The following is a 13656-nucleotide window of genomic DNA, read 5'->3' as shown; positions in this document are numbered from 1 at the left end:
CGTGGGCTCTGGGCTTCTTCCCCTCCTCTGTCCCTCCAGCCCTGTGAGGGCCCACCACTCAACAGGTGCGCTCACTGATCAACCAGCAGAGAAGAGTGAGCCAGGGAGAGGGTTGGTCCAACTTCAGAGCGCAGCACACTTCCGAGGGGGTGGGAAATGAAGAGAAGGAGGCTGGGGGGATGGAGGGGGACAGACAGGTGGGCTGAACGGGGCAAGCCCTGTCCTACACATGTGCACCCTAGTGTATCTTGAGAACCTGCGGTCCTGGGAGCAGAAGGCATCCTGCCATTGCCATCAGCCCTGCAGCGGGGAAGAGGCCAACCTGGCGCCTGGAAAACAGGCCTGGGGTCCTGGGGATCCGATGTGCACCCACACCCACCCTCTGCAGCTGCCGCCCTTCGGGTTTGTGGTTCCGCCTCTCTGACTTCCTCACCAGGGTTAGGCTGGGGAAATGACGGCCCACCCAGCTCAGAGCACCAGCGGGTTCACGTTAAAGACAAAGTGTCGTTGCTTCTTGAGAGATGATTCCCATCATTCCAAATCGAAGTCTTTTTCTGTCCCGAGAACTGGGGTGCTTCTCCAGGTGTTTCTCGGCGCCCCAGTTCAAGCCTGGGCCCAAGTCCTCAGCTTTCAGAGACTGTCTGGCCTTGCAGCATTTTCCCCCGCATGGAGAAAATCAGATTCTGCAAAAGATACTTTATGGCAGATTTCTCTTATGTGACATTTCTAACACCTGAGACAGGGATTAAAATTTAATACCTACAGCAGTTTGGGACATGAATTAATTTTAAGTTGTTCAGGTCAGCAAAGTAGCAAGTATGTGCACTTCCCCCAAAGAAATATCACCCATCTGCGGCTCTCAGGCCCAGAGACCCCCAACCCTGGTAGACATCGCCCTCAGAAAGCTCCCCCGGTCATCTGTCTGTAACCGCTCCACAGCCACACACACACACACACACACACCCTACCCCGAGCCCCTTTCCTGCTTGGCCTCGCCTTCGGAGGGCTTCCGTGAGTCTGTGCTGACCTCGTCTTGTGCCTGGTTTTTGTGGACTGTCTCCCCAGACAGTAAGGGCTTTGCTTTTTCTCCCTGGTGCTCTGGTGCTTATCATACTGCATCGCACAAAGTAGGTGCTCGACAAGTACTTGTCACGTGCTGGTCACCCTCCTCCTCTTCTAAAGCCCACTTTTATTCCCCTGCCCAGCCCCAACCTTCTGTGGGCCTCACAGACGTAGTGCGTGCCCTGTGGGATGCCTGTGTACTGCTTCCCGCCTGACCCAAGCTAACATCACCGCCTGTGACTTTCAAGAATAAAAACGACATCCTCAGAAGGGAGCAGCTGGATTACAGCTGAGTCTGGGAAACCTTGTTTGTCTAAGTGAAACCGTCCAAGCAGGTCCGGCTGTAGAGGGAAGTTTGATAAGACCCCGTGTGAGGTGGTGGATGTGCTCTGTGTGTGCTCCAGGTGGGGGTGGGGGTGCACAGAGCAGAAGAGAAGAGACGCCTGAATTCATGGTCAATGAATGGAAAGGACAGGCCGAAGGAAGGTCCGTCCCTTTACTGTCAAGTGGCGGAATCATGGTCTGGTGGACAGCTCTGACCCAGGCCGCGCACTTTGCCTGCGGAGTGGAGGGCATAGAATGACTCTGGGATCCCTTCGGCTCTTTCTCTTGCTGGGATGAGACATAGGGCAGTGTGGCACCGTGGCTGAGGGCTCAGCGGTTGGGGAGGCCGACGAGCCCCTCCACCGTGCCATCTTTGGGGTGGGGATGATAATGGTATTATAATGTTCTTAAAACAGTGTCTAGTATGGGCGCCTGGGTGGCTCAGTCACTGAAGCGTCTGCCTTCGGCTCAGGTCATGATCTCAGGGTCCTGGGATTGAGCCCCGCATCGGGCTCTCTGCTGGACAGGGAGTCTGCTTCTCCCTCTGCCTCTGCCCCTCCCCCACACCCCCATTCCTCACTCCTACGCTTGCTCTCTCTCAAGTAAATAAAGTCTTCAAAAAAAAAAAAGTTTCTGGTACATAGTAAGTGCTCAATAAATGTTAGCTATCATTCTGTGATTCAATGACAGGAAGAAAGATTTTCCTACAAGTAAGAGATAAAAAGGATTGAGTTTTAGTTGTTTTTTTTTTTCTAATCATTTAAGGAAAAACATCCGATAAAGTTATCTTCACTTGGCACTCAAAGACATCACCGGGAAGAGGAATTACAATTATAATACGTACTGTTTTAACAGTAGAATTGTGGATTTTCTTTTATTTCTTTTTAAAGATTTATTTATTTATTTATTTGACAGACAGAGATCACAAGTAGGCAGAGAGGCAGGCAGAGAGAGAGAGGAAGAAGCAGGCTCCCCACTGAGCAGAGAGCCCGATGCGGGGCTCGATCCCAGGACCCTGAGATCATGACCTGAGCCGAAGGCAGAGGCTTAACCCACTGAGCCACCCAGGCACCCCTCATTGAACTGTTTTTAAGAGTTCTTTATATATTCTGGATATTAGATATATGATTTGCAAGTATTTTGTTCCATCTGTTGGTTGTCCTTTTACTTTTTTATAGTGTCCTTTGATGCACAAAATTTTTATTTTTAATGAAGTCAAACATATATTTTTTTCTTCTGTTGCTCATGCTCATATTGAAGCTCATATCTAAGAAATCACTGCCATCTGCAAGCTCATGAAGATTTAACTTTATGTTTTCTACTAGGAGTTTTATTATTTTAGTGCTTTCGCTCATTGATCCATTGTAGTTAATTTTTGTGTATGGTGTGAGATAGGGAGCAAACTTTATTTTTTTGTATGGGGATATCCACTTTTTCCAACACCGTTTGTTGAAGAAATCATTTTTTCCTTATTGACTAGTCTTGGAACCTAGGTTGGAAGCCAATTGGTTGTAGTTGTATAGGTTTATTTCCAGATCTTCCGTCCTTTTCTGTTGGTCTGTATGTCTGTCTTTCTACCAGAATCGCACTGTTTTGATTACTGTAGCTTTGTTGTGGGTTTTGAAATCAGGGGGTTTGAGCCCTCTGACTGTGTTCTTGTTCCGGATTGCTTCGGCTGTTCAGGGCCCACGGCAATTTCATATAAGGATAGTCTTTTCCATTTCAGGGGTGAGGAGGGGAAGGCTATTGTAATTTTGGGAGAGATTGCACTGAATTTGTAGATGGTTTTAGAATAGTATTGACATTTTTTTTTTAATATTAGGTCTTCCAATCTGTAAACCTGAGATGTTTTTCCATTTCTTTACGTGTCCTTAATTTCTCCCAGCACTGTTTTGTAGTTTTCAGTGTTCAAGTCTTTCACTCCCTTGGTTAAATGTATCCTAACACTCAACCACTTTTATTCAACGTAGTACTGGAAGTCTTAGCCACAGCAGTCAGAGAATATAAAGAAATAAAAGGCTTCCAAACTGGTAAGGAATATGAAAAACTCTCATTATTTGCTCACTTGATATTGTATATAGAAACTCTAAAGACTCCACCAAAAAATGACTATAACTGCTAAATGAATTCAGTAAAGTCACAGGACACGAAAGCAAGGTACAGAAATCTGTTGCATTTCTATACACTAATACTGAAGCGGCAAAAAGCGAAACTAAGAAATCAATTCCATTTACAGTTGCACCAAAATGAATAAAATACCAAGTAATAAAGTTAACCAAAGAGGTAAAAGACCTGTACTCTGAAAACTATAAAACTATAAAACACGGATGAAAGGAATTGAAGACAACAGAAAAAAATGGAAAGACGTCCTATGCTCATGGATCAGAAAAACAAATACTGTGCGATGTCTGTACTAAAACAATCTACAGATTGAATGCAATCCCTATCAAAATATGAACAGCATTTTTCACAGAACTAGAACAAACAGCCCTAAATTTGTATGGACCCACAAAGACCCTGAATAGCCAAGGCAAAGTTGAAAAAAGAAAATCAAATCTGGAGATATCACAATTCTGGATTTCAAGCTATATTACAAAGCTGTAATAATTAAAGCTGAATAGTACTGGCATAAAAACAGACACATAGGTCAGTGGAATGGCACAGAAAACCCAGAGATAAGCCCACAATTATATGGTCAACTAATCTTCACGAAGGAGGAATGAATACACAATGGAAAAAAGACAGTTTCTTCAACAACTGGCATTGGGAGAACCAGATGGCAGCGTGCAGAAGAATCAACAGGACACCTTCTGTCACCACACACAAACAGAAACTCAAAATGGATTAAAGTCTACATGTGAGACCTGAAACCATAGAAGTCCTAGAAGAGAGCGCGGGCAGTAATGTCTCTGACGCTGGCCTTAGCAACATTATTCTAGATCTGTCTCCTGAGGCAAGGGAAACAAAACCAAAAATAAACTATTGGAATTACCTCAAAATAAGAAGTTTCTGCACAGAGAAGGAAATAGCAAAACTGAAAGGCAAGCAACTGAATGGAAGAAGATACTTGCAAATGTTATATCCAATAAAGGATTAGTATCAAAATATACTAATATAGAAAGAACTTATAAATATATAAAAAATATAGAAAGAACTTATAAAATATAGAAAGAACTTATAAAGCTCAACACCCAAAAACAAAACAAAACAAACAAACAAATAAAATACAAGTACTCTGATGACAGTGGGCTGGAGACATGAAGAGATATTTCTCTGAAGAAGATATCCAGATGGCCAACAGACACATGAAAAGATGCTCAGTATCACTCGGCATCAGGGAAATGCAGATCAAAACCGCAGTGAGATCCCACCTCACACCAGTCAGAACGGCTAAAATCAACAACACAAGAAACAACAAGTGTTGGCGAGGATGCAGAGAAAGAGGAACCCTCTTGCACTATTGGTGGGAATGCAAACTGGTGCAGCCACTGTGGAAAACCGTATGGATGTTCCTCAAAAAATCAAAACCAGAGCTAACCTGGGGCACCTGGGTGGCTCAGTCATTAAGCATCTGCCTTCGGCTCAGGTCATGATCCCAGGGTCCTGGGATGGAGGCCCGCATCAAACTGTCTGCTGGGCGGGAACCCTGCTTCTCCCTCTTCCACACCCCTGCTTGTATTCCCTCTCTCGCCGTGTCTCTCTCTGTTGAAAAAACAAATTAAATCTTTTTAAAAAATTTTAAAAATGAAATAAAAATAGAGCTACCCTACAATCCAGTAATTGCAGTATTTGGTATTTACTTCCCCAAAATGAAAATGTTGATTCAAAAGGATACATGCACCCCAGTGTTTGTTGCCCCATCATTTACAGTCGCCAAACTGTGGGAGCAGCCCACGTGTCCATCAGCTGAGGAATGGCTAAAGAAGTGGTATATGTACGGAATAGTATTCGGCCGTAGAAAAGAACGCAATCCTGCCATTAGCAATGACATGGAGGGAGCTAGAGAGAATAACGCTAAGTGAAATAAGTCAGTCAGAGAAGGACCAAAACCAGGTGATCTCACTCGTGTGGAAAACATGAGCAAAGGAAAAAAAGAGCAAATGAAGACACTCAACTGGAGAGAACAAAGTGTTGGTTACCAGAGGGGAGGTGGGTGCAGAGATGAGGGGAGTAGGGAGGAGGGACTGAAGAACACACATCATGAAGAAAAATAGTAATAAAAGGAAAACAATGTATCCGAGGTACTTTATTTCTTTTGAGTGCTATTATGTTATTTTTAATTATGTTACTATTCGTTTCCTTTTGGGATTGCTCATTGCTAAGATACAGAAACGCAACTGATTTTTATCTGTTGCTCTTGTACCCTGCAACTTTGCTAAACCCATTTATTAGCTCTAGGTAGCTTTTTCATTGATAAATAGAGATCATTTTACTTCTTTATTCCTAATTTGCATTCCTTTAATTTCTTTTTCTTGCCTACCTGCTCTGGCTAGATTTTCCAGGACAGTGTCATATAGCAGTGGGGAAGGGGGTATCCTTGCCTTGATTTTGATCTTAAGGGAAAAGTTTTTAGTCTTTCATCATTGCGTATGAGTTTAGATGTGGATTTTTATAAGTGCCTTTGATCATGTTGAGAAAGGTCCTCTCGATTCCCTGGATGTTTTGATCATGAAAGCGTGTTGTCGAGTGTTTTTTCTGTATCATTTGAGATAATCATGGGCCTTTTCCTTTGTTTTATTATGTGATGTTGTATAATGATTAATTGTTGAACCACCCCTGCATTCCTGCAATGAATTCCGCTTGGTCAGGGTGAATAACCCTTTGAGTACTGCCGTGAGATTTGGTTTCCTAGGATTTTTTTGAGGTTTTAGAATGAGTTTTATAACTCTGCTTTTTTTTTTTTAAGATTTTATTTATTTATTTGACAGAAATCACAAGTAGGCAGAGAGGCAGGCAGAGAGAGAGGAGGAGAAGCAGACTCCCTGCCGAGCAGAGAGCCCAACGTGGGGCTCGATCCCAGGACCCTGGGACCATGACCTGAGCCAAAGGCAGAGGCTTAATCCACTGAGCCATCCAGGCGCCCTATAACTCTGCTTTTAAACGTCCTTATACTGTGTAAGAATACATTTTAAGAATGTAAGTTTTGAAATGAAAGAAAACAGTTTGTATCAAAGGCAAAAATACAAATTAGTAGGAAATCAGAAATTTAAAGCTAATTTTTACAACTTCAGAATGCAGCAGGCCAGAGAAGTCAGTAGAAGGTCTGTGTGAGGTTAACCCACGTACGGTGTTCCCCTGGTGCCGACGCTAGAGCCCGCCTGTCAGTGTCCATCCCACTGTCCTTGCTGGCTGTACACTTAAGCACCCAAGAGTCTTCCCCTCCTGCAGTGTCATCCCCCTCAGCATTACGGCTTTCTTGTCTTACAGCCTGTGCCGGGCTGGCAGCCAGGACACCAATCTTTTTACCCGTCGCAGTGCCTAGAACACAGCAGGTTCTCAGTGAGTGCTCTTTGGTGCTTGGTGTGGAAGGACAGTGGGTGCCTCTGTGCGCAGCTTCGAAGGAGAAGGAGCACAGACGAGGAGGGGGGAGACCACAGAAACAAGGGGTCGATTCATCAGCACCACCGGCTGGCCCTATCATATTGTCCAATTGGAACACTTTAAGGGAGAAAAGAGAGGTAATGTCAGGACCACAGGTGAAAACTCCATTGTCTGGGGAGCCCTGGATAGGATCACCAGCCAAACGTGGGCATCATTGCCTCCTGGAAACCGTATTTTAGACAACAGGGGTAGGTCTCCGCTGTGAATGGAGGATACTCACAGACAGGGTGCTCTGATTCCCACTGGGAGGACTTTCGAGCCAGACTGTGTGGGCATGCTGACACCATGAGCCACTGCCCTGTGGAGCCCAGCGGGGCCCACGGAGCGCCAGCCCACTTTTTAGGGCTTTGCCTGGTCCAGGCGCCTGTGCACTGAGCTGGGCCTTTACCACGGGGTGTCATGGCGCTTGTCAGTGGGTTCCCAGTGCACGCCAGCACCTCCTTCCCTCTTTCTGCATTTGTGCTTTGTGCTCCAAGGGCTCCCTTCATCTGAACTCCCAGGAGTCGGTAAGCCGCCTGCCGGGCCCGTCTGAGTGTGCCGTGGGCTCCAGCCTCCTCCGCAGACCCACGATCCAACGGTGTCTCGTCTACCGCTCCTTTCTCGGCCACTCGCTTGGGCCTACGCTGGAAACCACGGGGACCTGCTCCCATCGTGTAGAGCTGCACACGCTAGCCTGCCTGTGCCTGGGGCCAGTGTGCTTTGAGGACCAGCTCAGCCGGGACTTTCGGAGGCGGGAGACCGTGACAAGCACGACTGGGCACCCCAGGCATATTTGTCGCAGCTCTCTCGCTAGAATGACTCTTCTGTTGTTCTTATCATGTACACAGAGTTTGCATTTTCCCCTAAAATTCCTTAAATTGTGCTTAAGCAAACTGCCTTCCTGCACCCCAGCACAGCCTCATCAGTGTCTCTCCAGAGCCTTCCCAGCCCGAGCTCCTGCAAACCTCAAGGCCCCGCGCCTCAGGCTCCCGCGCACCCCCACCGGCACCTAACGGAGGCTGACACGAAATGCCTTCCCAGACTTGCACAGCTCAAGTTAGGGGGTTCCCTGGTTGTGTGTTAGGCTCTTAAATGCAGAAAAGTATAACAAGAACTAGAAATGATTGCTTTTAGACATGTTCCAAGCACTTAACCATGAGGAGACATTCATAACCTCTCCCCAACCCCCCGACACAGAGACGCTGGGGGCCACCCTCGTCACAGGCCTTGACTGCGGGCCCCAAAACAAATGCTGTTCCTGCACAAAACCGCGGGCAGTTAGCTGGACCCCGAGTGTTGAATCCGAAAGTGGTGGTGTCAGCGGAGCCTTCACTGTGCCAGAGCCGGGGTCTGTGCGTCTCGGGGACAGCACGCAGGGAAGGGGGCTGCCCTCGGCCCATCCTCACACCCCTTGGCTGCTTTGCAGGGCTTCCTTCCTCGAGGGAGGGGTCAGCAGACAGTAGGCCTAGAGGCTTTGAAGGACCGTCCGGTCTCAGTCAATACTCAGCTCTGCCTTTGGGGCATCAAAGCTGCCACAGGCAACCCAGAGATCGGGGTGGCTGTGGCCCAGCACTGAAACGTGAGTTTCATGTAATCCCACGTGTCTGACCTAGGGCTCCCCTTCTGTGTTTTTCTCCAACCACTGGGGTCACGGTTTGTGGACGCCTGGTACTGCGTAGAGACCAGGAGGGACAGAGGAGCTGGGGTGACACCAGGATGCCCCCACACCGCCAGGTGAAATCCAGGATGTTCCCTCTCGGTGCTTTGAGGCTGAAGAGGCAGCTTTTCCCAGGAACACCCAGTGGAAGATCTGAGTGTGTCTGGTAGAGAGAGAGTCACCAGAAGGTAAAACCCCATCAGCTCTAGGCCAGTTCCAAGCTCAGACCCCCACAGACTGGACAGAACAGCTGGTGACGTGAGCGCACGGGCTTGGGGGCTTGTGCCAGTCACAGGGGTCACGCATGCACACGTAGCGTAGACCGTGCGGGGTCATCTCCGTCACCACCGCTCTGCCCACAGTCACCACCACTGCGGCTGTCGTGGCCTCAGGGGCACATGGCAGGCAGCAACGTGGCCAACGGATGGGGATGTGCCCTGCCCCTCAGTGAGGCCAGGACCCCGTGAACAGCAGCCCACAGAAGGGTGCTACCCGACTGGGAAGCAGGCTGGTGTCTTCTCTGCCCAGCATCGTGGAGAACAGGTGTTCCTCACGGGGACCTTTCCCCGTAAATGAGGCACAGTTTTAGAGCCCCGATGTTTTCCCGCCTCTCTCTTCTGAAAATCCCGCACACGTTTCATGGTGTAACTCGAGTCCATGAGTGACTCGGGCGGACCACATGGCGCACTGGCCAGAGGCAGACCCCAGTGCTGGAGACACAGAACAGAGGGCAGCGACGTGCCGAGTGAGCAGATCTGAGCTGAAAGAAGGCTCACTCGGGACAGGAAGGCCGAGGAGTGTCTGTGGAAGGTGTGAGGAAGGTGTGAGGTGAGCTGCAATGGCCCGGGGCTCGGAGCCTGGAGAGTGCTGGTCCAGGAGAGAAGCCCCGGCCCCCCGGGGGCGGAAGTAGCCACCTGGGCCCAGAAACGGCCCACAAGGGCTGGCCAGGGTCACCCTGGGGCCAGGCAGAGGTCAGCTGGAGATGCTGCCCATACTGAGGTATGCGCAGACCGGCTGAGACGGGCTGGACGTAGGCCGGCGGGCACCACGGCTCAGCAGAGGCTTAGGCTTTCTGGAACGGGGGATGGCCTTCGGCACCTGCAGGAAGGAGGCCCCGGCTAACAGGGACTGAGTGGCTGTAACCAGGTCGCTGCTGAGAGCAAACCTCCTGGGGAGTGTGGGTTTCACACCCAGCCCCACAAGGCTGAGAAAGTAGCTATTGATGGAAAGTGGGACAGGGACAGGCCTGACGTGGGCGCCCTTCCTGTCCCGGGGCCTCAGTTTGGCCTCTGCATGAACAGCGCCGGTGTCCCACACTGGGTGCCCGCTGCCCGTTGTGCATCCTGACTTTCGTTTATAAAATATGGCAAAGGGCACAGTGGTGAGTAGAAGGCCACCCTGACATTCTGGGTGGGGGGCACCCCTGCGTCCCCTCCTCTGTGGGGTCCCGCCCCGGCCGCCGCGTCTGGGGCATCGCTGAAGCTGGTCCTGGGGCTGCAGGATGAGAGGAGGTCCCAGACAAGATGAGGGTCTTGAGGACCACAGCCCCCGCCCACCTACCGGAGCTTTGCCTCCCAGGTGGTGCCCGAGCCCTTGTCCTCTTTGCAATGACATCAGTGACCCGTCAGTCTTCAGAATGAGATGGCGTGACTGGGTCCCAGAGAAGCCCCTGGCCTGGCCAGGGGTGGGCTCAGAGGACGGTGCTGTCTTACCACAGCTGCTCAGTCTTCTACCCCAACTGAGGCCTCATCCCAGGACTCTGCAGTCTCGCCCTCCGGCACATGACCCCCCTGTCCCCAGGGTGCAGGGGCCCAGATGGAGGGGGTCACCCACAGGATTGTGCCGTGGGCCCCTTGGGTCATTGGGAGTAATTGCAGGGAGGCTGTCTTTGGCGCGGCTGTGCTGAAGCCGTCGATGTTCCTGCAGTCTCTGTCCCTGCTGGAACATGAGGGGGTCAGCCATCAGCTCACGGCTGTGCAGCGAGGCTGGGGCGAGGGTCTCGGAGTCCCGTCTGTGCACGGCCTGCTGGGGGATCTCGCCATCTCGCAGGGTCTCACCGTGGGTGCCCCTCCCAGGGAAGCAGGGTGGGACGTGCAGTAAGCCCTTGCACACCTTCCGGGCGGGTGGAAGGATCCGGTCCCCAGGCCCACCCTGCCACCCTGCCAGCAGCCGTTCTGTGGCTCTGCCTCCCGTCACCTTCGGGGATGTTGTACTTGAGGGAAAATGTGAGTGAGCACTGATGCTCGGTCTTCGCCAGGCCTCCTGTGGCCCAGTGCCTCCAGTCTGCTGGGCCCAGGACGGGGCCCCTGCTGTTTCCTGGTCGGCATCAGCTGCTCTCCTTCCTTGACACTAGAAGTCACCTTTGCTCTGACGTGCAACATGTCACCTGTGCCCTGGGAGGGAGAAGCAGGCCGTTTCCAGCTGACACGTGTTTTAGAAACATGCATTTGGTTGTCTTTGTCCCTGAGGCTGGCCCCCCACAGGATGGGCACAGAAGGGCCTGTGGACCCCTAGCCTCTGTCTGCTCATCCACAGCGTGCATGAGGCCCGGCGGGCTGCAGGTAGGGCCCGCGCTGAGGCCGGGTCGGCTCCTGTGGGTGCCACGAGGAACACGATTACTCGCGGACGGTACAGGCGTTGTGAGAGACAAGGCTCTGGACTATGAGATTCACCCGTCTTTCGGTAGAGGTTTACTACAGTTAATTGGGAAAGTAAATCCTTCACGGAAGAGAAGAGCCCTAAAACACTTCTCCGGATGTAAGAATTTCCCGTTGCTAAATGCAGACGCAGTCTTGCAGTTGGCCGAGGGGCGACACGCTGACTCAGCTCAGCGGCGCGGGAACTAGTGCTCTGCACGGGACCGCGTCCCCCGTCTGCTGAGGTACGTCTGCAGGGAACCGCGTTCCAAGCCACGGGAAGAGTCAAGGCCCAGCAGACAGGCGAGGGTTCCGGTTCTGGCGTCAGCCCAATCCGTGCATGAGCGCCTTTGGTTGAGATGAGAGCCCTGAATCGCATGAGGAGAAGAATTCAGGCCTTAACCGTTGACAAAGTGATGACGTCTGCCTTTGTCTGCTCTCTTCCCTCCCGTCTCCGCGCGTCCTGAGGGTGTGCGTCACACCTTCCAGAGAGCAGGCCCGGCAGAGCGGGCCGGAGGTGCCACACGGACCCTCTCGCTCACCCTGCGGCCACTCCCTTCTCTTCCTGCGCAACCAGAGGCCAAGGAACTGTTTGAAGTTCAAAGTACTTCTCTTGGCTCACCACCAACCTGCCCCCAGCACACACCTCCGGATGCCTTCACACACTGGCATTCAACATCCTCTTTCCCTCACCTACATACGGTTCTTCCCATGACACTTTCCCTCACACACACCTTGTGTCACACACATACTTTCCCTGGCACATGCTCTCCCTGACACGCACTTTCTCTCTCACACACCCTTTCCCTCACATGCACACTTTCCCTCTCACACACACTTGCTCTCTCACACACTTTCTCATGCACACTTTCCCTCACACACACACTTTCCCTCACACACACGCTTTCTCTCTCACACATTCTTTCCCTCACATGCACTCTTTCTCTCACATGCACACTTTCCCTCTCACACATGCTTGCTCTCTCACACACACTTTCTCACACACTCTTTCCCTCACACGCACACTTTCCCTCACACACATACACTTTCTCTCTCACACACGCTTGCTCTCTCACACACACTTTCTCTCTCATACACTCTTTCCCTTCACATGCACACTTTCCCTCACACACACTCTTTCTCTCTCACACACGCTTGCTCTCTCACACACTCTTTCCCTCACATGCACACTTTCCCTCACACGCACGCTTGCTCTCTCACACACGCTTTCTCTCTCACACACTCTTTCCCTCACATGCACACTTTCCCTCACACACACTCTTTCTCTCTCACACACACTTGCTCTCTCACACACACTTGCTCTCTCTCACACTCTTTCCCCTCACATGCACACTTTTCCTCACACACACACTTTCTCTCTCACACACGCTTGCTCTCTCACACACACTTTCCCTCACACGCACTCTTTCTCTCTCACACACGCTTGCTCTCTCACACACTCTTTCCCTCACATGCACACTTTCCCTCACACACACTCTTTCTCTCTCACACACACTTGCTCTCTCACACACTCTTTCCCTCACATGCACACTTTCCCTCACACACACACTTGCTCTCTCACACACACTTTCTCTCTCACACACTCTTTCCCCTCACATGCACACTTTCCCTCACACACACACCCTGCTCTGCGCACACCTTTTCCTTCACACGCACAAGCTGTAACACGTACACATTCATCCCAGGAAACATCAGGGAAGAAAATGTTACACAGAGTAAACGTTCAAGATGATCGAACTTTACCCTTTCAGATACCAAGATAATGTGCTCTTTTCAAGCGTGTCTTGGGCAAACCTTTCTCAAATACACTGCATTCGTCTCTCTTGTCTTAAGCGGCGTTGAATGTATTCAGGTAACTTGATTTTGTCGGAAGGGGCTAAGTCTGCCTCTCCGCTCTCAGAATCGTATACATGCGCCTCCTCCCTTGCAATCCGCGTCTCTTGAAAAGACCGAATTGTTAGGGTTGTGCGAGTGGCAGCGGTTGGCCCGTACCATGCATCTGCCGCCGTGCCGAGCCTGGGGTGGCCCTCCGAGCTGTGCCCAGCCCTGGCACCGTGTGCCTGCTCGCCGGACCCTCCTCCCAAGTGCGAGCGCGGCGCCGCGTGCGGAGTGCCTGGGGAGCCCGTGCGCCAGCGGCCCCGAGTGAGGGATCTGCTCTGGTGCCCGGTGGCAAAGTGCCGGAGAAGCAGGGGACAGGCAGGAGGGGCTGTGCCGGCGGTGCCTAAGGGAACAGCACTGTGGAAGAGGCTAGAGAACACGTCCCTCCGGCTCGCCCAAGGCGTCCTCACTTTCCCGAGCTGGGAGGCGGCCCCTGCGCGGACAGCTCCCGGGCAGCCCAGGGGAAGGAGCCGGGGCAGGCGCGCCTGGCCAAGCGTC

General features: G+C 51.3%; 1 protein-coding gene across 3 annotated transcripts in view; it reads left to right on the top strand.

The window, feature by feature from the left end:
- The window catches only part of PLEKHG4B (pleckstrin homology and RhoGEF domain containing G4B), a 79721-nt gene that overhangs the window by 1899 nt on the left and 64166 nt on the right, over positions 1-13656 (top strand). The window lies entirely within an intron of this gene.

Source organism: Meles meles, chromosome 3 (genome assembly GCF_922984935.1).
Source record: "Meles meles chromosome 3, mMelMel3.1 paternal haplotype, whole genome shotgun sequence".
Lineage (NCBI taxonomy): Eukaryota > Metazoa > Chordata > Mammalia > Carnivora > Mustelidae > Meles > Meles meles.
This window is presented reverse-complemented; position numbering and strand designations above follow the sequence as displayed.